The sequence below is a fragment of the Cygnus atratus genome, chromosome 3 (genome assembly GCF_013377495.2).
Source record: "Cygnus atratus isolate AKBS03 ecotype Queensland, Australia chromosome 3, CAtr_DNAZoo_HiC_assembly, whole genome shotgun sequence".
Taxonomy (NCBI): domain Eukaryota; kingdom Metazoa; phylum Chordata; class Aves; order Anseriformes; family Anatidae; genus Cygnus; species Cygnus atratus.
The window spans coordinates 101,850,599-101,872,924 of NC_066364.1; positions in this window are offsets into that span (position 1 = coordinate 101,850,599).

The following is a 22,326-nucleotide window of genomic DNA, read 5'->3' on the forward strand; positions in this document are numbered from 1 at the left end:
ACCGACTTTTCCAGGGCAGCTCCTGGAGAAAGATGCTATTTAAACCTGAAACTGGAATCACGGAATCAAGGATGAGACCATCCTTAGCTACTTTTGAGGCAATACTACATTATTTTAAATTAATTTAAGAATAAAATTCACTAAAAGAAAATTGTACTTTTTAGCTAGCTGTCTCTTCCTATGGATATTAATACTTTAAGGGCTCAGGTAAATAAATATTAATGTGCTAATAGCTCTTTTTATTGCCCTTACCAAAGAATCCTGTTAAGGCTGGAAGGCAGGTTTTAAATCCAGAACAGACTGTTGTAATCTTGCTGCCTTATGTACATAGTCCAGGCCACTCATTTTGTACCCACCGTTTCAGTTCCCTTCATGATGTCATTTCACTTCTGGGGATGTTTCTGGATATTTGAATACATCCCTACACAAAGTGATTTGCCAGCTGAGCTTTCTTGAACCTCATTTGGAAAGCCCCCCAAAGATCTGGCTTTTGAATTTCTTCTGAGTTCAGAAAAAAAAATTCTGATGAAAGCTAAATCAGTTAACACCAAACTGGGATGATAGGGGGATCCTTGTCTTCTCAGCTAGCAGTATGAAACCAGATAAAGGGGTTGATTTGTCAGCTGAATAGATTTCCAAAGAGGGGTCATTTTCTCCCATGACCAAATAATATGATAGAGATATGCAAGGGTATGTATGTGCCTTTCAACAGCAGGCAGAGTCCGAGAGCTTACTTATCTCTGAACAGCTTCCCTGGTGTCTAAAGTAAAGAATGCAGAGTTTCTGATTAATAAGGGAACAGACACCTTTTCTGTTTTGTCTTGAGTGACCAACCACACCAAGAGAGCCTGGGGCCTTGTTCTCGGTTGCGCTGTGTGTTTTCATTTGGGACCGAAGCTTACAGAAAGTATATGTTACCACGGAAGATTGAGCCTTTACAGTTTTAACAGCATAACTGTCATAGCACCTGCACATTGTTCTTCTGGAGTTGTCATTGTCTTAATGGAAGTCTATGTGGGAAAGATATTGGAAGGTGAATCTCGCTAGGACAAATTTGGTCTCTTTTCTGCCAGCTGATGTGGAGAAAAGTCTCTGATCCATCCAGACACTTAGCTTGTTTTCAAAAGACCTGACAACTGTACTAGTTATTTACTATTTCATTTTTTATGGCAACACTGGCATTCTCTCACTCTTTTTTCTTTGGCAGACATAAATATGGAAGAAGAGTTTATGGACTGCATTTCTGCCATAGTGATTTCCTTTTTCTTCTGTTTTTTCTACCTGTCCCCATGTCCTTTTCAGCAGATAAGAAGTTCTGGCACATTGCACATCTCCTAACCAACAGTGGTGGCTTGAGGTCTGTCACCTACCAAGGCTGGATTTCTCAGGCACTTCAATCTTCTTTAAGAAATTAAGTATACTGACTTTCAGTGTGGGAGAGGCAGGTGAAAGGCAGTTGATTAGAAATGGGATAAAAAGTCTTTTAGGTCTAAATTGGCAGTGACAGCAACTGAGCTATTTGTCTCTGAAGGTTGTTGCTTGACCATGTGAAACAAGCTTGTGGTTTCCATCCAGTTTCTTGTGAAAAGCAGCACCACCACATTCAGTATCACTTTTCTCATTCCCCCAGGCAATTTCAACAAAAAGACAGATGGGCATTTTTCTGACCCAGATTTTGGGAGTTGGGATTTGGGGAGAATTTTGCCATCAGTTTCAGTGGCTCTGGATCAGGCCCAACTAGACAAGGAGCCTGAACTTCCCAAGAGCCAGGGAGAAACCTCTCAGGTCAGGGACAGTGTATACCACAAAGCGTTGCAATGCTTCTGTCTGTATTCTGGGTAACAACCTCAATGTTTTTTAACTTGGCTCTGATGTTCATTTTAAACATGTTCATAATTGCTGGAAATTCATTTTCTTATGGTTTACTGATGGTTAATAAAGCTCTGAATAGCTGGAGAGCCAAATATAATGAAATAGTCCTTTCTCATGGACACGTTTTAAAATACATTGACAGCAAAACCATTACAGCATTCCATGCACGGAAACCAGAAGGTAGAACAAGAAACATAACTTTCTGATTTGTGAGTGGAACTGTATCTTCTTTGAAATGGTGTCACTTCTAATGCTTTAATTTGAAACTGAAGGCAATATTTTAACAGAGCTTACATAATCTCTCCATGTGTTTTTATGACATGCCATTACGAGACTGCTGTGATGGCTAACTCCTCTAGCTGGAAATGGTGACTTACATACTTTTTTAAAAGAGTATCTCTTTGCTTCTATTGGGATTAATCGGGAGCTTTTCTGCACACTATAAAGTTTTGCCACATCCCTATACCTTTTGCAGAAGTTAACCACTTCACATACCACCACTGACAGTGTGCAAGTTATTAAAGTAAATAACTAATATGAGGCTGACATAACTGTTGTGCTCAATTATTTTTCCAGATAAAATAGAGAAGAATGGAAACAATCTGGAATGACTGAAATAAGTAAATGACACCCAGAATTAAGTAGGTGACAAGTGAGAGCAGGTTCTTTTTCTCTCAGTGGGTGGCTGTGTGATTTTAAGCAAGTGTGCAGCATGCTTATATTGCTGTTTTCTGGTGCAAATAAAACCAGGGTGACACTGTCCAGCACCTAAGAAAGGAATCAGGACCTTGTCCCTGGATAGCAGGCCCTGTTCCACAATAAATTTTACTTCCATTGTGACATTTTGAAGGTACTACATAGTAATGACACATTGCTCCAGTAATTTTTGTACAATGTCTCTATGAGCTCTCCCCATCTGTCATGACAGCATTAGTCTTGGCATCTCTGATGAAAGAATCAAAATTAAAAGGGAGAACAAAAAGTCAATTTCTAATGGGTTCCAAATACCCATATCTTACAAGCGTGAATTAAATATTGCTCTCATCTTGCAGCCTTCCAGCCATATTACATGGATAAAAACCTCAAAACTATTTAAAATTAAAAATCCTGTTAAAAGCTGAAATATATATAAAGTAAAATAACATTCAGCTGTTTGAAGTAACCTGTTGATAGGCTGTCAGCTGTCATTTGATTTGCACTTCATCTGAATTAATAAAAAGTAAACCATAAGCATCATGATTTACAGTAATATAAAAGCTATTACAAAGGACCTTCATCATAAGCTTCTTTGTCATAAAGCTACTGTATCTTACTTTCAATCACTAAACACTGTTAAAAACATTTCCTAATACAATACCGCCTGATGCAATACACAAATTCCTTTGCTTTGAAGACTTATCTATTCAGACCTGACTTTGAATCTTTAGAGACAAATTGTAAGACAAATTGTAGAGACAAATTGTTCTTACATAAATAGTGTAAAGAAGTATTTTCACACTGGTGTTCTTCAGCTTTTCTTAAGGTCACATATGGGCACACACAACCCAGCTCAGGTTTACCCAGAGATTTCAGTGTCTTTATGCTTCCTTCTGTATTTTAAATAACCCTTGGTCAAGTAGCATCTAGTTACTTCTTTGTTTTTAATCTTTCTTTGGGTGTTTTAGGTCATGGTTCACAGGGGGTCATTAGGTGTCTTTAATTTAAATGGACTCATTTTGACTTTAGATGGCAGCAGAAAAAGAAAGATATTTTCTTAGCACTCCATAACAAAGCTGTGCTCAATATGTACTGGTCCCAGTAAGAAGGCCTGCCCCACATTTAAATATATTCTCTTGCGTTTCATGACCCACTGGGGAAAAAAATTCGTAGTGAGGTGCTTACTGTTAACTGGACAAGATCAGTGAAGTTTATTTATACCTGGAAACACAGAAAAATATCTACATTTGAGAACAGTGTAAACAAGAGGTTGGACTAGATGTTCTCCTGAGGTCCAATGCCCACTTTAACCCTCCTCCCCCCGCTGCCCCCTAACTTGAGGTATCCTATGAACTTATGATTCTATCTGTGCTTAATAGTACCATGGACCAATACAAGTTTGTCACTGTTAAACTGAAGAAAGCAATATCCAAACCATCTGGGATGCATTTTTGGTCTGGCAATAAAAGGTGGCTTCTCCGGGGCTAGCACGGGATCCTGCCTCAAGGTCATGCTGGTGTTCTTTCGCATTCCAAAACTAGCAGTGATGAGTTGGTCCTTCACTGCTGGAGGGCACTGTGATTCCTCTGGGAGGAACTCATGACCTATATCCACAACCACTGAGAAATACCGGACCCACATTTGGCCTCCAGGAATTTAGCCGTGCACATAGCTCTCCAGGTAGTGTCTGAGCTCCTGTGTTACAGGGTACATCAGAATTATTTATGTAAAATGAGGTGGAATTGTGATGTGACTGCAAAAAATAAAAATAAAAATGCAGTGGTGGGCTGACACTGTGGAACACCTTGCTGTCTTGCCTGCGAGGCAGTGAGTTTGCTTCCCCTTGGTTTGGCGCTCCCCAAAGCCTCCTGCTTCTTTTCTCGTCTGTCCTCACGAGTCAGAGCCTGTCACATTGCAAAACTGATATAGCTGGGTATGCTACTTCGGGATTTCAGCAGATCCTGTATTTGGAGTAGTTTGAAAAGTGTCTAGTGGCTTCGTCACATGATTTCTCTGTAGTGTGAGACCAGCCGGCAAAGAGCCGTGTGAGCTCACATGTTTAGATGGCTTAGTTTGTGCACGCAGATAACGTGAATATCTGCTTGGCAGTGCTGTGCGGCAACTGAACATTCCTGACGCTGCCTCTTTTCATCCTTCTGCTCCCCCTTCCTCAACAGCAGAATCAGCAGCTGTAACAACACATGGAGGACACTTGGCAGCTGCAAGACACAGATGCTGAGCCCCGTAATAAACTTCTCCTGTAGAAGAATCTGAGTGCTTTTGCTGGCTGCTTAAAAGTCCTTATTGCTGTCTGACTCACTTGCTCGACAAGCGGTTACAGTGTGCTGATGGCTGTGGGTAATCACTCTTGGGGTTATAAGGGCCAATCTAATTGACCCGCTTAGTCCTTTAGGATGCTGCCATAGCCCAGCTTTAATAATCTGCAAGTGAATTGCATGCTTTCATAGTAGATATTTAAGAATAAGGTATTGTGCAATGTTTTAGTGGGCCATTGTTTTTATATCTAGAGATAGGCAATAGGCCTGGTTTTGATCACAAGTCACAGCAGGGCAAACCAGAAATAACCTCACCGTTGTTAAAGGGGTATAAGCTGTTATAAAACAAATGCAAGGGAGGCCGGGGGTGAAGGAGAACTTCAAATTAAGTCTGCGTTGCCTGGTAAGGAAATTGCATATCTTTAATATCTCAGAAACCAGTGTTTGTCGGAATTGGCCTGTGATAAAGATGTGGACTCAGGGCAGCAGGCTAGTGTTGGGATGGTAGGAGGGCTCATTTCAGAAAAGCCTCGCAGAAGTGTGTTTTAAGGAGGCATTTGAATTTGCAGGGAACGGCCAACTTGGAAGGTTGTCCTGGAGTCTAAAGAGCACTGGGAAAGAAACCAGAGACAGACGCTTGTGGAGATAAAGGCAGGAACTGGGCAGCAAGTCTGGTACACAGCCAAAACAGAAAGGAGGGATGCTAGAAAGAGATGGTTGGAGATGCAAGCAAGAAGAGAGCTCTGAACAAAGGGACCCACAGATTAACCTAGATGCTGATGGAAAATGAGTGAAGAGTGATGTGGGGGAATGATGGGTCAGTGATGGAGGGAACGACATCTTTGGGAAAACGCTCCTCCCACCTCTGTCTAAGGAAAACTGAAGTCATAGCTGTAATAAAGATATGGCACCAGAGGGAGTGGGAAGTGACAGACAGGCACAGAGAAAGGTACATGTTGAAGTGGGCAGGAGGGACCATAAAGTGGGGCTCGCAGGGCCCCAACACAAGCACATGCGCACAAGTAAGGAAGTGCTGAGAGGACTGAAAGGTGGGGCAAGCTCTTACATTGCTTCTGTGAAATCTCTGTGACTCGGGGGGTGGCTCTCTGAAGTACCTGTGTACTGAGACACACAACACAGCGTAGGGAACAAACAGGAGGAACTGGAGGTGGGCGTGTGTGTCGTTACAGGACAGAGGCCTCATCAGCATCACAGGGACATGTTGGGATATCTGGCATGACTCAAGTGCTGCTGTGGGTGGATACAGCCCCTCTAGGAAGGACAGACTGGGAGGTCAAAGAGGGGGAGTTGCCGTATATGTGAGAGAGCAGCAGGGATGCACTGAGCTATGCCCGGCTGAGAGCTATTGGGTCGGCATTAGAAGGCAGGCCACCACAGGAAACATAAAAGTTGGGGCAGCCATGGCTGATTTGACGTGGCTCCCAAAGGGCACATTTCCGTAGTATGTGAGATGCAGTTCCCTAGCAGGGAAGAGTCCTAAGAGTGGACAAGGGTACCAGCATAAAAGAGGTGGATGCTTCATCTCAGCCAGCGCTGGTGTCACCTTGGTGAGAAGCTACCTCTTAATCTGTGCCTGAGGAGAAGACTTTTGTTTCCACTTCAGTTAGTCCTGTCTCCTTTGTAAGACTGACATTCACACAAACATTTCTAACTGCAAAAGGACAGCCCTATTTCTGCTTCGCACAGGAGATGTTTTCCTGTGACCCCTTTGCGTCCTTGTGTTCTAGCATTTAAAGACAAACAGCTGTCCCAGGCTTCAGCTGGAGGAGGAAAAGGAAGACACCATCAAGCACAAATGTTAGTAAGTCACTTTTCCTCTCATTGTCTGGTATACCTAGGATCATTTTTAGCCTTAGAAACAATTGTCTCTCTGATCCCTTACATTTGATTTTATTCACTGGTATTGAACATCAGCATTTCAAAATGCCTTCTTGAAGTATGAGCCTTGTTTCTCTTGATTTAAACTGGAAATGGATCTGCTTCTTTGATGGATGCTTGGTAAGTGTTTTGGAGAATAGCTATTAACACCGAGTTTCATTTTATGTAACAATTGGTAGTCTGTAATTTTCTGATGTTCAAGGATTCTGGATCTAAGTAGACATCTAAAATTAACATATTACAAAAAAAGTCTAGTATTCCTCCAAATAAAACACAGATTAGGAACAAGCAATACTAACCTTCAAATAATAGGATTTAAATACCTGTTTCAGTAGCGCATTCATGCTGCTTTGCTTGCTTGAAAATATGTGAAGTATTTATTTTTAATTCATATTATCTCATTATTGCAGGTTTCCTTTACAGTGTGGCTCATTTCAAGCATTAAAAAAAAAAAAAAAAAAAAGCAAACTAGTGATTTTTATCTGAGTTTTAGATTTTCCAGTAGTGATTGGTCACACATATAGTCCTAGGTAGAACTGATGTAGCAGTCTATTTTTGCTTTATTTCTTTCGTCACACTGGTAGTCCAATGGTAGGTATTGTGACAACTGTCTCTGAGATGCATGTAAAAATATACACGTAAAAAGGAGCCAAAGACTATTGTAACTAAGCTATTGTGTTATGAATCGGAAGGTGACCATCAAGAACTCCTTACTTACATAACGAGTGACAGCTTTTCAACACAAGTAGTCCCAATCTTAAATACAGCAAGACACATTTTTTACCATGTGAATAATACCACTGAGGTGTCACTGATCAGCGCTACTCCCAGCATCAAGATATTCACAGGAACAACATCAAAGGCTACAGGGAAGGAATTTTAGGAGTCCAGAGGATTTGTTCACCAAAATCAGGTGCTGTGAATATCCTTCCTTTAACTGATAGTGTAATGTAGGCTTCAAGCACTCCTCTGATGTCCCTGTTCTTTCCGCTGCTCAGGAGTAGTCTTGTGGGTCATGGGCTCAGATCATATTGGGGTGCAAGGTCACAGTCCCCCTTTTTGAGGGACTGCTGGCTCTCCAGTCCTGCTGGGCGCTCAGACTGCTTGTCCTTTTCAGCAGAAACCTGTGTGCAGCCTGAGAGGGTACCAGGACCTGAAGGAATATGCTGTACCCTTCAGCTTAGATGCAGCCTTAGGATTTCTGCTGTGAGTTGAGCATCTAGGTTGCACTGCGTGAATAAAAACAGGTGAGTCATCCATGCGCAGGGAAAATTAATGTAACCCTCCGTGGACTGAAGGTGTAACAACCTTTGGGGTCTCATCTTTATTGCTTGTGATCACACAGAGAAGTAACTAAATGAAAAAGAAGAGTTAGAAGTTTTTCAGCAAGGAGAAGAGCAACAGGACAGTGACAGAAACCAAACATGAGGCAGCACCAGCAAAGGAAAACTACATAGGAAGTCACAAAAGAGGCTGGTGGTCTATACAGAGAGACAGGGCTGAGGAAAGGGAGGTGGTGGATGAGAGACAATAATGAAGGGAAGCTGTTTGATCCCTTGTAGCTCCTGGGTCAGTAGCAGCTGCACCTGCAGTACCCATAGGCTCTCTGTCTTCTGGCCAAGGCAGTGGCTGTCAGTGTCTGCTGCTGTGCAAATGTGGGCTGCCCTTCTCCTGTTTATCACCACATGAATCCAACATCTGGACTCCAGAGATACCTTATTAACGCTAAACAACCTTGATTCAATTATGCTACAAGATGCACACAAGATGGTATCTTTTGCACAGTCCCGCACTGTGACGGCCTCATAGCACTGGGGTGAGGGGGTGGAGAGCACAGAAACTCAGTTATTCTCTGATTTCCCAAGTTGCTTCATAATAACACATAAAGGGAGTGAAGGCTGGAGAGTTTGTAGAGCCTAAAGCCACAGCTAATTTGAACAAGTACATACTTTTAAGATGTTCAGTCCCATTTGCTCCACAAACACTACATCTGCATAGGCAAAAATAAATCATGGCATGATTTTGAGGCCTGGAGTTTGAAAGTCAGCACTTGGCTACGTGGCCAGAGGTACTCGGCCCTGCATCTGCAGCTCCTGCTGCTTGAAAACTCACTTTTCTTTCCTGCCATTAGAAAACGGACCAGTAAAAACACCAGCAGTGAGGCTTTTGCAAGGAGCAAGGAGCAAGGGTGCGAAGTGTGCTGCCTGGGCCAAATTCCACACCAGATAATTCCATTGAGGCGATGGCTTCAGCTGGGCACCGTTATCTTCGCTTCCTGTCTCATGTCCGTGCTGTGCCCCGGAGCAGCTGCTGATTTCCTCCGCCCCAGGCCTGGCTGCATGTTGTGGTGGGGCTACCACCTCCCCTCCCTGCTCTTTGCTTCGGTCACAGAAGTCATATGGAAAGGAAGCAAAGGATGGAAAGTGCTTTGAATTCCTCCAATTAAATTCACCTCTTCTAGCATGGTTATTTTTTGCGATTATGGAGCAAAGTCGTATTTCAAAAACTTTTCTGTTGTTTCTGCAGATCTGTCACCCATTTCCATGGATACGTGAGTGGTGTTAAGGCAGCCAGAAGCTGTCAATTCCAGCCGCTCTCTGGCTGCCCAGTGAGCAGTGAAAAGCTGTTGAAGTCATTAGTATTTTACACTTGAAAATACCACAATAGTTTGCACTTTTCTGGTACTCTTCGTCCGGGAATCCCCAGGTCCAGTAAATGAGCCGCTACTATAAAGCAATTAATTAGGCCTCGTAACAGCTTGGTGAATGGGTTAGGAGGACATAGAGGTTTGGGAGTGATGCAGTGACCTGTCAAAGGCCACTCTGTAAGCTAGTGGCATGGGCAGGAAGGCATTCAGTTCACATGTTCTGGCTCCTAGCTCCCTGGGCTCCTCCCTGAATGTTTTAGGCATAGAGTACCTGCAGATCAGGTTAGGGAAAAATACCCAGTTTTGTCTGCTGGATGATAAAGCTTCTCCCACTTTTTTTTTTCTCCCCCAGAAAATCCAGTATATCTTTAATTTGGTGAGTTCCTGCTGCAGCGAGTGCCATCTGATAATAGAAGGGCTGTATTCCTGCAGGATATGGCATATGCTAACTGTTCATTGAATGGCTTTCCCTGTCCATCATGCTGAATTCTTCAGTCAAGTTCTTGCTAGTTCTTCTTTAAGGATAAGGCTGCTGCCACTATGACAGGGAGATTATTCCACAAAGATGAGAGATCATGTGTCATTATTATCTCTGAACATTGAGTTATTTTTTGGACATCTCCAAAAGAAATATCTCTTAGCTGTGGTTGAGGGAACAGAGAGAGAGAGAAGTAAACAGAGGAAGGATTTTTCTAATGTAATGTCATTACAGTATGCTCTGGTTTTGCACATTCTATTTTTCAGTATAGTCACCTTATTTTTCATCTTTTAACTTCTGCATTGTAAGATGACACATGTTTAGTAATGATTCTTTCATTCTGGCACCCTTACATAAGCCACTGAAATAAACAGATCTTTGCACGTTAAAGAACTGCTCAGAGAAGTAGGTTGAACTGAGCCCATCACAATTTACCTTCTGTGAATCTTTATTTTCTGTTCCTAAAAGACCTCACATGTGAGTGACTGGGCATGTATGGAAAGAATTGGAGAGCTTCGATAGTATACGCTGCTCCAGTAATCCTTAACCAGATACCTTTCCATCAGGCTTCTAAATTTTCTGTGATCGTGTGATTCTGTGATATCTAGAATTCTTCATAGTCTCTCATAATTATTATTAACCAAAAGTCAATCCCTGCAAATGCTTTGCAACTCATACACACAACTCACCTAGGTTCAGTGGTTTTATCTGTGTAAGTAAAACTTACAGAACCAGGCTCAGAAAATTATGATGGCATCAACCAAGAACCCCCAATCCCTCCATGTTGTCTCATGTGAGTTATTCACATCTATATTCAATAGAACTGGCCCCAACACAGATACACCTGGTACCCTACCATTAACCTCTTTCCATTCTCAGGAGCTCCTTATTATGACTCTTTGTTTGCTTTCTCTTAACCCCTTTCTAATCCTTAAAGAGACTTCATCCTATGATTAATTATTTCCCTTATTAGTATTTTATGATGGACCTCATCAAGAACATTTTGAAAACTCAAGTAAATCATTATCTTGCAGGTCAGCACTGGTTTGTTAACTTTTTCCAAAAATAAAATGCGCTTTTCAACATTACAAAATGGCTTGAGGAAGGCACAAAAGAAATTCAGATGTATTTTGACAGCTACTGTAGTGGCTTAGCAGAGCTGTGCTTGGATTAGCACTGTTCTTCTGTCTGTACTTAAGAACTCTAATTCGTTTCCTGGCATTTCTCTCTCTTCAGGTCAACCACTAGTTCAAGGTGGAAGTGATAAGTTTGCAGCATCTCAAGTGTGCTGGTGTTAGCTCTTGGGAAGTTGAGAGGAAGGAAATAACAGTCCATAAAGTTTTGATTGCTTGGAAAAGAAGAGATGTTTGTTGAAAGTATGAGCAAGGCCAGCTGCAAAGAGTTCAGGAGTGAGCAGAAGTGGTCCTGCACTAGCTGCTCACTCACTTCAGCTATTAATTGACAGCAAATATGCATATTGCAGACTGAGAAGGGGAAGGCTATTTTTCTCAGACCTGTTAGGGGACTATCTTACCTCGTCCACTTTTTAGTTAGCAGAGGGTTCACTTTAAAGATGGATAGAACAACATGATCCAGAATGGTGTGGCAGGGAAGGTTTTGGCAAAAATAGTGGCACTGAGGAAGTAAAATAAATGTGCCATGCTCTATTCCTCCCCCAATTTTAAAATATCAGCATTTTGCAAGCAATGGGCCATATGCTCCCAGGGCTTGCAAGCCAAAAAGTATAGCAACTTACTACAAAACCGCTCTCCAAATTCTACACACAAGCCAAAACCTCCTACTTGGTATGCTGCCGTCATGCCAACTTGCAGAACAGAGATTGGGCCTGAGCAAGGAGATGTGCAAAAGACCGGCAGACTGCGCACACGCACACATAAAAGTGAATACGGGCTGGGGTTGGACTCAGGACACTGGTCCTGCAAACCCAGCGTGGGGAAAGAAAGCAAGATAAATTGGAACTGACAGCAAGCACATTTCCAGGCTGGAATGCCCCCTTCCTGCACAGGGAAGGCAGCAAAGTCTCCCTGGGTTGCGCCTGCAGGGTTTGCTATGCAGGGGAAGGAAGAGCGTGGACCTGCAGAGCTGGCCCCATTCAGACCATGTCCCTGGAGGAGCATGGTCCTTCAGCATGGGCACCATGGTGGCTCCAGAGGGGTGGCTGCAGCAGCTCTAGTCCTGTCCTGTTGGATGGGCTCTGTCTTACAGTGTTCTGGAGTAATTAACTAACACTGACACCAGGTTCCTGAAAAATACGAGTGCTGCCCAGATACATGGGTGCTCTTCACCTGCACCTCATAGGATAGTCTGTCTGAAGCAGAGAAGGAGAGGTCTCTGTTCAAGGATTTTCTGTGTGGCAAAGCAAAACAAGCATTGGCCCAAGCAGAGTCAATTTGCTATCAGCAGAAGTGCACATTTAACTGTGGCAAAACTAATAATGTAGGTGTATGCAGGTACTGGGGAACTCCAGCCACAGGTGATGGACGTGTGGATCTTGTCGGAGATCTCATGGGGCTGTCCTGCTCCCTGGCCATTTTCCCTGACCCCTTGGTACAAGACTCTCCTTTATTTTCCATTCTCTGGTATTTCTCCATGACAGAGCGTCCAGAGGGTATGTTATATTTCTCCAGGGATAATCCCTGCCATCTTTTAGCCATTGGCTAGAGCAGAGCTCTCCCCTTCACTGGCTGGTACACTGTGTGCTCTCTGGCAGAGGCTTAAAGCAATGCAGATGTTCAACTTTTCTGAACATTTTAGAGGGCTCGATGTGATAAAAAGAGGTAAAGAACACCTATTTGTGGACCTATACTCACCAGTACAGGCAGAGTAAATTGGGGCAATAAAATCACAGGAGAGGATGTGTAGAGCATATGCTCTATCTCCGCCAGGAGCGAGCCAACTGCTGCTGGGAGGATGGGGCTCTGAATGGCCTCCGGACCAAACACTTGCTCAATTTGCACGCCTGCAAGGCTGCTGGTGGATCCAGCTGCTCCTGCCCCCAGCTGCCTTACCCAGCCACGGCGAGGCTTGTGCCCAGGCACAGAAGGGCAGAGCAGCTCCCCGGGGACCTCAGAGCAGGCGAGAGAAATGGGTCAGCACCTGGACTGGGAGAAACATGTTCTCTGGTCCTACGGGTCATCTGCCGAACATTGTTGGTAAAGCTAAGATGGAGCAGGCTGGCACTTCAACGAGAAGTTTCTGAGAAGTAGCTAAAGCCAGGTACTTCAGGGTGCTGCTTTCTAGTTTTGTAGAGTGGTATGTGGTATTTTCTACCTGTGATACTATCCCTTTGGGGCTGGTGGAAGAATTCCCTAAGGCCATTGTTGGGAGAAGTGGTAAACTTAATTTCCTTTAATAGGAGATACATTTAGGCCTTTACTGAACATTACATTACCTCCCGAATGTGTAATTTTCAACAAGGCAGTCATTTCTCCCCCCAAGGGAACAACGGCTGCTGTGCTGCCCTGAGAGGACAGCAAATGTCAGTTACTGTGATTTTATGGGGTTAAGATATAATTATGCTCTTGTTATCAGATCTTAGAGTGAAAGACAAGATGTGCTATTTTAAGCATGCGATTTTGGCAATAACAAAAATAATTTTCTCCATAATGCCTTTTTTTTTTTTTTAAATGTTGCTATGAAATAAAATTTTAAGAGCAATGAGAATATGCATGGAATTTTCTCATCCTAAAATTTATGTTAGACTATTTTTTACAAGTATTCCAAACTCTCATGCAAGAGTACATGAAGCAGGATTGCTCTTTTTCTTTTTTTTTTTCTTGGGAGACAGCCATCGTTACATTGGGCCAGAGCTATGAGTCAGGGCTGCTGTTTCCTATCCTGAAGTGAGGAATCTCTCTCAGGAAGTCCTGTGTTGTGCTAGAGATCAGACCAGGTGATAATGGCCTCATCTGGCTTTGAAATTTATGAGAAGGAGATAGGACATGTAATGGAGTCATTATTTTGTTTTAGTCCATTCTTCACATTGCAACACTTGGAGATGTAAAAGCCGTGTGGTGGCCAGATGGAAGGAGCAGGGAAAGGGAAAGAGCAGTAGGACAGCTTCCCCATTGCTACTAAGAACCTGAATAGAGGCAAAAAATGCTGAGAAAATGTGCAACTAATTTTATCCATATAGATGACTTTAGAAAGAAGTATAGATTATGAGAATGTAGGCCTTAACCTGAGAGGAGAGGGAAGGCAGGAAGGGCCAGAAAATATGGGCTAAAAAGAAGAGAAAAAAATATGTGGTTGCCATCCCCTAAAATCTGAATCAACTTTATCAGAGTAAACAGAGGACTCCAAATTCTCAAATGAAAATGAAAAACAAAACAAACAAAAAAAAACCCACAAGGAACATGAACTTTAAAATAGGATAATCAGGGCTGAGAAGAAGGAAATAGATGCCATTTATGTGAGGTTTAGAATTATTCCAAACAGCAAGAGTTAAATAAATAAATAAATAAATAATCTTCCTCCAATTCCCCTGTAATCTTCTACATGCTTCATTCAGAACTCTGGGACTCAAAATTGCCTTCGCATCCAGATTCAATTTTTTGACTTATTTTCCCACTTTTTTTTCCCTTGTTCTCCGTAATTCTGTTCTTAAATACCTGATAAGCAACTCTCAGTTTCTAGCACATTCTAAATGGAGCTGTGGCAAAATAATTTCTTCTACCAACTCTTAAATTTCAGATCTACCTTATTTTCTAGCTGTAAGAGGAAAATGTGTTTTTAGATCATTAGAAAACTATATCTGCTTCAAAATAATATATTTACTTAGTTTCAGACCTAAAATTAATTGTAAGAAGTTGTTTAATCACTGAAACTTTTCAAGCTAATCGGTACTAAGGCTTTGCTTTATTTGATGAGGAAATACTAAATACTGTTGAGTTGCTTAATCTGGTAAAACTAAGGTGGAAATGGGCTATGATGACTTTTCATAAAGACATTTAGGAGGTAAAGTTCAAAAAGAAAAAGAATTTGTTAAAGAATAATACTGGCATGGGAACAAGTGGATGCAATCTGATTATTAATACATTCAGGCTGGAAATTTAGAGAAATCTTTCCATCCACCCATCCAAGAAGTGATATTCCAGTGATGGGAGCAGAGAGTCACTGGTTTAGGCTGTAGTTGGGTATGCTGATGATGGGTATGCTGATTGTGTCGCAGAATTCTTAGGGACAGAAAATGGGCTTGTGATGTGGATCAGTTGGTATCTGATGTTTAGGTGTCAGCAGCTGAGTTTGAAAAGAGACTTGGTTGTTTATTTGCTCCATTGTTTTATCCTATTAATCACATGCTTCAGGACTTTTGTTTGCAGTCTGTGGAGGTCAGTAAGGGTCATTTTTACTTTTGGTTTATGCATTGCTAGACTTCTAGGTTGCTCTATTTTCCACCTCTGAACCATGAAAGAGCAGGATGTAGAATAGGGCCCCTAATCTCTTAGTGTCTCTCACTCATAAACTCAAGTTTAAACTGACCACCAGATTTGGGGTAAGGAGAGAATTTTCCTGTTGATCAGATTGCCAGGAACTATTGCAGAGCAGGGAATTGTCTTCATCTGTCTAAATTTCTTAGGATTTGCAGGAGATTTCACATAACAATTCCCTTCTATTACAAGTATTTGGGCTATTGACAAAGCAATGGATCTTGCCTTTTTGCTTCCTGGGGCTCATTAAGGTTGCAGCTGCTTTATGATGAGGTGTTAAGTTTGTTACATACTGCTGGGGAGCATCCTGGGGCCAGTGGTGTGCAGGGACACACCAGGTAGGATGTCTCTGGACTCTCCAGTCTAATCATCTGTGAAAGCTAGGATTTGGTGACCCACCTGACCCTTTCTAGTCTTATTTCCTCCAGTCTTTCTTCTTGTTCTTGTTGTTGTTCTTCTTCCAAGTGCTTCCAAATGTCAATTTTAATTCAATCTGAAACAATTTGTCTTTCTTGATGTGTCAAACTGGCCCATGACTAAAACATCACTGAAAAACCAACCTGGTCACTCAGGCCCTCTCTCATTCCCTGGCTTCCTCCATGACCTCCAGTTAGGTGTAGGAGCCTGTGGGCAGCGTGCACACAGCAGTCCCTCCCAGTTGAGGAAACAGGTTGGAAAACATGCTGGAGCTGTACCTGTTTCTTGCCTCATATTAGGCTGGGAAGCCCAGTGGAGTGGGTTTCTGTGCTTTCCAAAATTTGGCTGCTATCGATCATATACGAACTGCCCCAAACCAGGTGAAGATGGAACGGATACAGCTGTATTTCAGGGTGATGAAGGTTGGGCATTGCTGCTGGCTTGGGGCTGAGATGGAAAGCACTGTCAGTCCTAGAGCCACACTCAGCGGAGGACTCAGACCTCCTGCCCACCCAAGGAAAGGGGGCAGTGCTTTGGGAAGGGGGCAATGTGGGGATTTGGGAAGCGGGCAGGCAGGATGGGATCCAGCTCATTCTTCTGACACGACTCAGTAGTGGAGCACTCACCACACCAGGTGGCTCTAACACAGGAAAGCATCACAGCACTGCTGGAGAAGCCTTGCTGATGAATTATTTTGAAGCTACCATTGTGAAGCAGCTTAGCAATTAATCAAGGAGAAAGATGAATCGAAACTCCAGTGGTCTGTAAGGTCCCAGTACTCTGTTTTGTACCTTGCACATGCTAAAGACATAAAATGGTTATGATAGCTTCTTCCTTCCTTTCCAGCCTAAAGATAGTAAAAAGAAAAAAAAAATAGTCCCCCTTGAATGAAACAGACAAGTAAGCTGCAATGATTCCTGTGGTGCACTGTTTTAATACGTGCTGTTTAATTATACTTTTATGACTAGGAACAGGTAACAGTGTTCATGCTAAAAATACTTAGACATATGGATTTCCCTTGTATTCAGAGTTGTTTTCATCTACCAGACTCATAAAGTAGTGAAGCTGCATGATAATGCCATATGTATAATAAAAGCACATTTTTAGAAGACTACGTAAATGCATACTACTAAAATACACATATTTTGCTAAGGAAATTAAAAATGAAAGATAGGTTTAAAACATTGTTAAAGACTATAATGGGAATGGCAAGTGGCATAATGGGAATAATGCCATGGGATTATCCTTGGGCAATAGGGAATAGCCAGAATGAGATAGTATTAAGAACAATAAGTCCAATCCTGCAGAGCAATCCTGAGAAGTGCTGAGCTTGCTCAGATCACAGTAAAGTCCGTGGCAGCTGAGGGCATTGAACACCTTTGCAGGATAAGGCCCAAGTCAGAGTTCCAACCTAAGGCTGTCATTTTTAGCCTGGATTTTTATGAGATGCCAATCTGATTTTTATGAGATGCCAATTTGGACATCTTAGTGGGACCCTGGCACACTGAGAAGCACTCAGAACAGCAGCCAAATTTTTTCGAGTGGGCCCAATCCACCTGCCGCTTAAATTGAAGGACAGACTGCCGTCGTCCTCCATGGGGTTTGTCTCTGGCCCTGTTATCAGGAGGCACCCTAAGTATGTTAAAAATTGGCTCAGGGAGGTATGGAAACAGCACATCTCAGAAATCCTGTGCTCTGGCACTCTGGTTAGGTGGAGCCAGCTTAACTCCATTTTCAATTGTGAGATGGCCAAGTTGTGCAAGCGTTTCTGCCCATTTCATTCCTTAGCACAATACAACCCTATTTTACATGCCTCAGATAGCCAAGGTTACAGAGCTATAAGGACAGTGAGAGTCACGTATCTTGATTTCAAGCAAACAGTTTCCTTGGATGGAAAAATAACATTTTTGATTCCTTGAGCGGAAAAACCTGCAAAAGCTATCTCCTCCTTTCCCAGAGTCCAAGCAGAATTGTTTTAATAACCTTATTAGCAAGGTCTCTGTGAAATACTGGTGACTATGGCCCTCAGGCCTGCAGATTTAACAAGACTGCCCACAACCATAAAGTGGAGGTGTGTGGGGGGGGGCTTGCAGGAGCAAGGGCTATGACCCCAGTCTTGCCAAAATCAGCAGGACAGTTACCAAACGTTGTTGGGTTTGGGGACACAGGATCAGCCCCAGTGCCAAGCCCAGAGTGTGCTTCCTCAAGGCAGGGCCAGAAAAAGCTTACAGGTTTGGGCTGGTGGAGGTGACTTCAGATTTCTAATTTTTTTGCTTCCCTCTGGCCATGCCATGAAAGCTGCTGGCAGAGCAAGGGTCATCACCCTGGCCCCCCGCACACAGTCTCAGGATGCCTCCTGGGGCTCTTTGCTTCCTTCCCTGCCATGCAGGGGTGCGGTGTGCCCATCGCCTTGCAGCTGTGTCAGCAGGGCTCTTTCTTAATTTTCTTAGGTGGGGAGTTGAGAAATTTACACCTTCTGGGGACTCATGGGTTTTAGTAGACAGGTCCCCAAACCTCCCTCAATTTACCTGTATTTCCATGCCTGCTTGAGGCTCTATTTTAGTCGCTACAAAAATGAAATGAAATGAAAAATAAAATAAAATAAAATAAAATAAAATTAAATTAAATTAAATTAAATCCTGGGTGTGGGTTGTGGGCAGGCAGAAGAGCCTTGCTCAGGGACCAGTCATTTGGTTTGGTTCATGCACATAGTCTCCAAGAGCATGGGAGCAGCTCTTGTAACCCACCATCTGTGCCTGCAGTGGGTGAGAAAGCCCTCCGTGCTGCTGGGGAGGTGGCACTGTCCATCTTTGCCTGCTGTTGCTCTTCTCTGGCCTGCGAGCAGTGGCTGCGTGAGGAGGTCCAGCCCACAGGTGCTCTTTGGGAGCGCTGGGGCAGGAGGTGTTCCCCGCAGCGGGCAGTCACTGGGGGCCATGTGGCTTGAGGAGGCCTTGGCTACCTGACCATCTTGCCCTTGCAGCCCAGCCCAGCATATCCAAGCTACTGGGGGTCCCAGAGGCCCAGGAACCCTCCATCACTCTGGGAGTGAAGCCGGCCTCAGGAGAGGGCTTTCAGGAGAAAGTCACTTGCGGTGAGACACTTGTTCCTCTGAGGCTGGGCTAGACCTCAAGCTGCCCTTCTGTTGCTACCAGGCGGGGAGAGCAGCAGCTCTTCTAGGAGGAGCTTCTTCACTGTTCAGGTACACCTTCAGCTGGAATGCTGCTGTCTTGTCCCTTTTGAAGGTGCCTGAAGGTACTTCACTTCCTCAGTGTACCTTCGGTGCTCTGAAACCACTCCTAAATACCTGTGTTAAAACATGCTTTTCAGCATAATCGTGATAAGCCTAACTGCTAAGTCCAGCCTTACAGGGAGGGTGGCACTTCCTTAAATGTATAATATAGAGCATCTACATTCATATTTTTAGTAGCATATAGCAGTGGTCCAGCCTTTAGTGTACTGTATGTACTTTTAATAATCTCCATAAAAGCCTGATTTTCAATCCCTAGGCTCAAGCTGACAGTGTAAATAAAATCACCCAAATCCACAGGGTAAGAGAAATGAAAATGACAAGGATTAAAATTTTGTCAAACCTCTTTCTTTTTAAAATTCTGCTTCCCTTCCAATTGGATCACGACCCTCTGTGTGCACAGCTTAAGACCAGACGGTATGCTTTCACTTTTATTCCGCTCTGCAGCAGGCTTACAGTATTTAGTGAAAGTCTGTAAAGAATGTGTGCTGTGTAGAGAGTTAATACCATAATCCCCTATCGTTAGGGTCAAATGCTGAATAGAGCAGAAGAATTAGAAAATATGTTACATACAATGGCAGAAAAAATGCATCAGCATGCTATTCTGTTAACGCACGCATTCATTACCAACAAGTAAATGACAATGAGGTAATAGAGTATATTAAGAGACGTGTACTTCAAGTCTAGTGCGTGTGTTATTATGAGAACCTGAGACTTGGAGTAAGAATCTAACTCTATGGACATACACACATCTCACACATGCATGTAATTGCATCTTTCTAGGAAGCACTTTGATGCAAAAATCAGCTTTTAAAATTATTTGGCGGAGATGAACTTTGAATACTCCTTTTTTAATTTCCTGTGAAGTGCGATATCTATATTTCCCTATCCAAACATGACAATACATCTGTCTCTGGAGAGTTCCCAGGCATGAATTGTGGTAATTTTAGCTAAGGAAGTATTCAGAAAACAATCCAAGTGCTTGCCTTTTCAAGAGATCCTTAGGGTGCTAGCTACTTACGTCATATAGCATTGGCGTGGGTGTTTCATTCCCTTGGGTTTTCAGGAAAAACCCAGCCAGTATGTGCTGGAGGAGTGACAATTTACTAGAAAGAGGAGAGAGAAAATACATTTTGTATGTAGTGTTCCCGGATACCAATTGCAAAATATAAGAATCACACGATCCAAAAATCAAATCATTCTGAGTTAGCATGTTATGCCTCCCTGCAAGGAAAAGACTGAGCTTCACAAGAAGGAGGGCGACCCTGTAGAACGGGAAGAGATATGGAAGTTATTTGGCTGCCTTTACTGACACTAAGTAGTGTCTGATTCCCTAATTATTTCTGCTGATTTAGCCTGGTTATTAAGGGAGAGAGACAGTGCTGAGCTGGAGACAGGATAAAGGTACTTAAAAAACATCTTGCAAAAGCTGGTTAATGACAAACTGTGGAAAGCGCTGCAGGAACATGTAACCTCAAGACTTTGTCCAGTGCAAGCATGTTATCTTATCTCGTGGCTGATCCATTGTAAATAGTGCCAGGAGGCACTTTACCAAACTGACCATGTACGGTCTTAGGTAGACACATGTGCTAGCTGGACACTGTCACCTGCACAATGCTGACAATTTTGTATATTTTCCTACAGTAGGAGCTGGGAGTAGTCAGGAAATTATTTTTATCTGAGGGGGAAAAAAAGAAAAGAAAAAGCTCAGAAGAGCAAGCTTCTTAAAAGCTCCGTTCAGTTTTTCAATAAAATTAGGAAATTCTTGTGTGTTTTTTTTTTCTTTAAAAAAGCTCTTATTTTGTTAAAAAAGTCTTCCTTAAAAATTGCTTGACTGGTATTTGAAGATAAAATTGAAGATAAAGAATTGAAGATGAAACTTTTAGGTTTCTAAAGGGAGAAAAATGATTTATGAGGATATTGTTTCTCATCATTTGTGCACCAGAATAAACTTCTCCTGCTTTTGAAAGTTTTCTAAAATTCTCTCTGAGCATTTTTAAGTTTTGTGACAGGGGCTTTATCCAGCTGTTGAGCACTGCTGGCAGGCAGCAAACTGTGGGCAATGTTAGCAGGTGTGAGTGTCCTGCTTCTGCCTTGTGTCCTGTATTGGTCTCATCATTAGAGGCGAAAATTGCTTAAGGCTTCTTTTCCTTTTAATCCTCATGAAGGAAATATTTTACATTCTTTCTTTACAACATTCTGACAGTTCTTCTTGCAAAGTTATGCTTGTGCGAAAATAAATTCAGAAAAATGAATACAAAAAGAGTCTTACTGCTGAAACACAAAAATACTCCTTCATGGTTTTCATATGCATATGTGAGTGCCAAAGACATTTTTCATCTGGGTAAACTTCAACTTTGTGGTTTAGTCTTCAAAATCTGTGGTATTCATGTCTTTCTGTCCTTCTGTGGTAAATGTAGAGAGGTATAGGTAAATTTGGGTATTCAGTTTATTTAACCACGGTTACTACAGTATGATGAACAAAGGCAGGCTGTGCCAGACTGGTGCCAAAATAAATGCTGGTGAGCAGGTTCACGGAAGCTGGCCTGTGTGTACCTGGCTGCAAGTCACGGTCAGAGGAAGGCTGCCTATTGCCTGAGGGAGGAATGTCTCACCTGGAAACTAGAGGTCAAGAGTGGAGATTATTTAAATCAATAGATTACACATGTTGGTCTTGACTCTGCTTAATATCTAAGTGAGTCAGTAGGGTGAAAAATTCGAAATGGTGACTAGAAAGGGGAATGGAGTCTGGTAGATCAAATCAAAGAAACAAAGACTTATTTCTTTGGTGACAGGAGAATACAGAGAAGTAGAAGATAAAGCATGGTCAAAAAGAAAAAAAGAAAACTCATCTTGACATGGAGTTTCTTCTCTAAAACAAAATAAAAAATAGACAAGACAATTCAGGCAAGCTAAATATGATCCAGGTTAGTGCTTGTCATTCAACAAATTGCTCTGCTCAAGAAACGAGCCAAGGAACCTAGTGAGAACCTAACAACAATCCCATCTGGGGCTAATTTCAGGGATAAGAAAAGCCAAAAGAAGACCCCTGAGAAGCACGGAGGGTGGGAGCCATGGCCCCATCCCCAACTCCTGGTCTGTGCTTGCTGTGCAGCTCTCCTGGTCAGGCTCAGACAATTAGATGTTGTATCAGGAGGTTGCTCACACTTCGTGCGAGGGCAATTAGCATTCATTCACCAGAAATGCCTGGACTGAGGTAGACTGTCTTAGAAATGGTTATTTTCTAAGATCTAATTTTGGGTTCGGCTGAGTGGAGTCGAGCCGGAGGTCTGACTGCCAAGTGCTCAAGTCTGCGTGCAGCAGATGCAGAGATTTTTCAGACA